Genomic DNA, 6,000 nt, shown 5'->3' with positions numbered 1-6,000 from the left:
TTACACAATTGTTTACAAATAATTTTATCCCCCTACTGGCAAAGTTGCGCACTGACCTTAATTCCTGGCATAAGACTGAGTTTTCCTGGTTTGGCCGTATCAATATTATTAAGATGTCTCTCCTCCCCCGCTTGCTTTATCTCCTGCAGACGATCCTCATCCCTATCCCATCCTCCTATTGGTTGCGGCTTCAGCGATGCTTCGGCTCCTTCATTTGGCCGACTGGTCGTCCACGTCTGAGCCGGGCTCTTCTGACTCGTTCCAGGGGTACGGGTGGGGTTGGTCTGCCGGATTGTCGGCTCTACTATCTGGCATCAACTCACGCACGTGTTTTAGATTTTTTTCATAACCGTGAATCAAAACTATGGGTCCGTTTGGCTCAACAACTATGTCCCAGTACCCTATCATCCCTGCCGTGGACCCTGTCCAGGAACAGATCGACTCAAGCCTCCTTTGTTGTTTACTATACTCTCATGGCGTTGAGGTCCTTAGGGCCTGGAAGTACGCTTATAGACCCCCTGGGTCCTTTAACTCCTATCACAGATAATCCAGCCTTTCCTGCTGGTAAAGCTGGTCGCTCCTTCCTAGGCAGGCCATCCACCGGCCCCATGTATTTTGCCCAGGTCCTCTCCGCTTCCTCTCTTCTCCCTCTAACCTCCATCTGCCCCGATGCCGTGCCCCTCACTCGCCATATATATGAATATGCCCAGTTAAAACATTTTTATGGAGCAGTTAACCGACGCGCACATCTTCACAGGTTGTTGACAGACTTTGAGCGCCTATGTGTCTCCTCCCAGCCCCCTACCCATACCATATCCACAATATATAAATTACTCCTTTTACAGCGTTCCCAACAACTCCCCTCCTTCTGCGGGGCCTGGGAGAGAGAATTACATACTACATTTACTGATACACAATGGAAGCGGTGTTTCTCCCTCTCACAAAAAGCCTCTATAGCCATTAGGGCCCAGGAAACTAGTTATAAAATTGTCTCTAGATGGTATCGGGTCCCGGCTGCGCTTCATAAATGGTATCCGTCTGTGCCTGACAATTGTTGGCGTTGTGGTGCTGTAGGAGGTTCCATGTCTCATGTTTGGTGGAGTTGCCCCTTGTTGAGGAGTTTTTGGGATGCGGTACTTAAGTTGATATTGGAGGTTACTGGAGTCTCTGTCTCCAACTCTCTGGAAGCAGCTCTTTTATTCATGTTCCCGATGCCAATACACGTTTATAAAAGCTCCCTAACTAGACATTTCCTTCAGGCGGCAAAGTCAGTGATCCCGCGCAGGTGGAAAACGGCAATACCCCCAACATTAGATGAGTGGTTTCGGGAAGTTGCCTTGATACAGCGAATGGAACACTTGGTGGCTCACTCCCCGGCAGCTGTGGTAAAATACACGTCTACATGGTCTCCTTGGATAGTGTTTCTTTCTTCTCCTTCCTACCTCACGGCTGTAACCTGAGTCGGCCTATGCCCCTGTGAAATGTACTACGGCTCTTGCTCGCTGCTGATTTTTACTCATAATACGCCGGAACTGGAGTCCAGGATCCCTCTTGTCCTCTCCCCTCCCTCCTATCCCTCCCTCTCTTGGGGCCTTTTTCTATACTTTCTTTCCCCCTGTCTAGGGTAATGTGCCTCTCCTTCTCTGTTTGAGTTAAGTGGTCTCGCTGTACCTCCTGATGTTATGCCTCTAGGATTATTCATGCTACTGTTGTATACCGACAATTCTTTTTCATGTTGAGATGTGATGCACATTATTGATTTTCCTTTTTTCTTGTTTGTTTTTGCTTTGGTCCACTAACCTTGTTTGTTTTTTAGTTAAGGTGTGGAGGCCTTCCCTCCACTATGTTTTGTAATTTTGTGTTCTGAAACTCAATAAAAATGTTTGAATAAGAAAAAAAAAAAAAAAGAGGAGTTAAAGTCCCTGTAAGTACTCTTCTTTTCTTTTACTTTAATAATTGTTCACAATTTTTTTTGTAACTGGGATAATGGACAGTGAGATTGGAGGTTTTCTTCAGTGAGGTTTGCTATATGTATGCACGACTGGAGCTGGAGTTCCAAGGTGAATACCTCTGTGGCAGATGTGAGCATGTTGTTCACCTGGAAGCTCGCATTAGAGATCTGGAGGAGCAAAATGCAACACTGAGGGTGATAGACAATCTTGAGCAGAACATGCTGCTCACTGAGTAAACAGTTAGTGGGGTAGATCTGGAGTGTGAAGACATGGGTCAGCAGGATCAGGCAAGTAGCTGGTTAGTGGCAGTAGAAAGGGGTCCAAGAAAAGGAAGGCCAATCCTATTTCTGATATTCCAAGCAAAATTGCCAAGATGGGTGATGATGCGAGGGTGTCGATCTCAGAAAAGGCAGCCCTAGTGGATACTGATCTCCCTAACCGGCGTGACTACAGCCCAGCTAGTAGTCGGTGGGTTGGTAATGCAAGATAATTAGTAGTTGTAGGGGATTCTAAAACTCAGGAAGACGGATAGAATAATTTGTCGCCAAGACCTCCTCAACTGAATGGTTTGCGGTCTCCCTGGTGCCTGGGTTCGGCATGTGGTGGAACGGGTGGATAAATTACTGGGAGGGGCTGGTGATGATCCAGCTGTCGTGGTCCATGTGGGAACCAATGACAGAATAAATGGTAGGTGGAGGAGACTTATGAATAATTTTGAAGAACTAGGCTACAAGCTGAAGGGAAGGGCCTCCAAGGTAGTAATCTCAGGAATACTGCCTGTGCCATGCGCATCACAGGAAAGAGCGGGAGCTAAGGGAGTTAAATGCATGGCTTAAATCTTGGTGTAGAGGAGAAGGCTTTGGGTTAATAGAGCACTGGGCTGACTTTTCATTGGGGTAGAAACTGTATTCTGCAGATGATTTGCACCTATATGGAAGGGGGTCCGCTGTGCTGGGGGAGAGAATTCTAGCTGGAGTGACGGCGTATTTAAACTAGGGCTGAGGAGGGAGGTCAATGTAGAAAATAAAGTGGTAGTTAGGTTAGAGAGGTGTCAGACTAAATTGGTGGGGGGGGAGAAATATACTGTGGGGCGAGGACTAGACAACAGGATAAGGAGATCCTTTTGTTACAAAACAGCAATGAAAACAAAGAGACCTAAATAACGTCAAATTATCACATTTCTGATACTGAAAGTGAAAAATTGAAAGGCAAGTCAAATGTTCACAAATGCCAGAAGTCTAGCAAGCAAAATGGGGGAGCTATAGGCCTTGAGTTAGTGTTGCTGAAACATGGCTAGACTCTTCCCACGACTGAGCTGTAAATCTACAGGGATTTACACGGTTTCGTAAAGACAGGACAAATAGGAAAGTCGGTGGTGTATGTCTGTATGTGAGAAGTGATATGAAGGCGGTGGTGTATGTTTGTATGTGAGAAGTGCTATGAAGGGGAGTGTGAAAGAGTCAATAGTGGGTGAAGATTGTGAGGTGATTGAATTGAAACCTTGTGGGTGGAATTACAAAGGGAGGTAAACACTGAAAAAATTACATTTGGTGTAATCTATAGACCCCCCAATATAACTGAGAAGGAAGATCAGCTATGTAAACAAATGGAGTGGGCTGCACTGGCTGGTACTGTAGTGATAATGGGAGATTTTAATTACAGGGATATTAATTCGGTTCGGCTTCAGCTGCAAAGGGGAGACATTTCCACAACCTGTTGCAGGAAAATTTTATGAGCCAGTTTGTGGAAGACCCGACCAGAGGTGAAGCTCTGTTGGATCTGATCATTTCTAATAATGCAGAGCTTGTTGGGAATGTCAATGTTCGTGAAAGCCTCGGTAACAGTGACCACAATATAGTTATATTTTACCTATACAGTAAAAAACAAACACAGGCTGGGAGGGCAAAAACACTTAATTTTAAGAAGGCCAATTTCCCCAGGATGCGGACTGCGATTCATGATATAGACTGGGAAGAACTAATGTCAAATAATGGTACAAATGCTAAATGGGAGATTTTCAAATCTACTTTGGGTAATTATACTGCAAAATACATTCCTATAGGTAACAAGTATAAACGACTAAAATAAAACCCCACATGGCTTACACCTTCTGTAAAAAGGGCAATACATGACAAAAAAAAGAGCATTTCAAAAATACTCATTTGAGGGTACAGCTGTAGCCTTTGTCAATTATAAAGAGCTTAGTATAATCTGTAAAAAGATAATAAAATCAGCAAAAATGCAAAATGAAAGGCAGGTGGCGAATGATAGTAAAACAAATACCAAAAAAATCCTCAAGTATGTAAATGCATAAAAGGCAAGGTATGAACATGTAGGACCCCTAAATGGTTGTAATGGGGAGTTGGTCACAGGGGTTCAAGAGAAGGCAGAGTTACTAAATGGGTTCTTTAGCTCTGTATATACAACAAAAGAAAGAGAAGCTGATGTAGCCGGTGCCAGTGCTGTTAATACATCAGTTGATATACTGAATTGGCTGAATGTAGATATGGTCTAAGCTAAATTAAATAAATGTGCACAAGGCCCCGGGACCAGATGGGTTACACCCTAGAGTTCTTAAAGAGCTTAGTTCAGTAATTTCTGTCCCCCTCTTCATATTTAGATTCTCTAGTGACTGGTATAGTGCCAAGGGACTGGCGCAGGGGAAATGTTTTGCCTATTTTCAAAAAGGGCTCTAGGTCTTCCTCGGGTAATTATAGACCAGTATGCTTAATATTGTGGGGAAAAAGTTTGAGGGGCTATATACAGGATTATGGGACAAAAAAAATTGTATTATAAAGTTACAGCCAGCACAGTTTTATTAAGGACAGAAGAGAATTGGCTCAAGTACCGTATCCAGAGAGTTGTGGTTAATGATTCCTACTCTGAATGGTCCCTGGTTATAAGTAGTGTACCCCAGGGTTCCGTGCTGGGACCACTATTATTCAACTTATTTATTAATGATATAGAGGATGGGATTAACAGCACTATTTCTATTTTTGCAGATGACACCAAGCTATGTAATATTGTTCCGTTTATGGAAGATGTTCGTATATTGCAAGCTGATTTGAACACACTAAGTGTTTGGGCATCCACTTGGCAAATGAAGTTTAATGTAGATAAATGTAAAATTATGCATCTGGGTACCAACAATCTGCATGCATGATATGTCCTAGGGGGAGCTATACTGGGTGAGTCACTTGTTGAGAAGGATCTGGGTGTACTTGCAGATTATAAACTAAATAACAGCATCCAATGTAAATCAGGTGCTTCAAAGGCCAGCAAGATATTGGCGTGTATTAAAAGAGGCATGGACTCGGGGGACAGGGATATAATATTACCACTTTACAAAGCATTTGTGCGGCCTCATCTAGAATATGCAGTTCAGTTCTGGGCTCCAGTTCATAGAAAGGTTGCCCTGGAGTTGGAAAAAATACAAAGTAGAGCAACGAAGCTAATAAGGGGCATGGAGAATCTAAGTTATGAGGAAAGATTAAAAGAATTAATCCTATTTAGCCTTGAAAGGAGATGACTGAGGGGGGACATGATTAACTTATATAAATATATGAATGGCACATACAAATAATATGGTGAAATCTTGTTCGATGTCGCTGACATCTATGCGAGCATGCTTCCGTGGAGTACAGCAGAATACCTGCTGCTGAACTAAATATCGCTGGCATCCCTGGCCAGAGTGACCAAGCTACAGACCCCTGATGAGGAGTATTGAAACGCGTTGGGTCGGTTGTGAATAGGAATTTTTTAGCATTGGGAACACTAGCATTGTTTGTATACCTCAACACTAGGAGCTTCCGGTGCGGTTATCACGGACTCTAGTGTGAATTAGGGTCAAGACTATTGTTATGCCCATTTTTCAAAATGCTGATTCCGTATTGATATTCTTGTTGAACATTGAGCTATAGGAGGTTCACAATTGAATTAGAACTCAGAGTTCATTATTTAATACGTTTTTATACACACGGTGGGGCTTTTTCACAGTGGTGATTGTACCCCTGTTTTTAGAGAGTAAAAATAAATGTTATATTTTACT

This window comes from Rhinoderma darwinii, chromosome 1 (genome assembly GCF_050947455.1).
Source record: "Rhinoderma darwinii isolate aRhiDar2 chromosome 1, aRhiDar2.hap1, whole genome shotgun sequence".
NCBI lineage: Eukaryota > Metazoa > Chordata > Amphibia > Anura > Rhinodermatidae > Rhinoderma > Rhinoderma darwinii.
The sequence above is the reverse complement of the archived record's forward strand: the minus strand, read 5'-3'. Positions refer to the sequence as shown.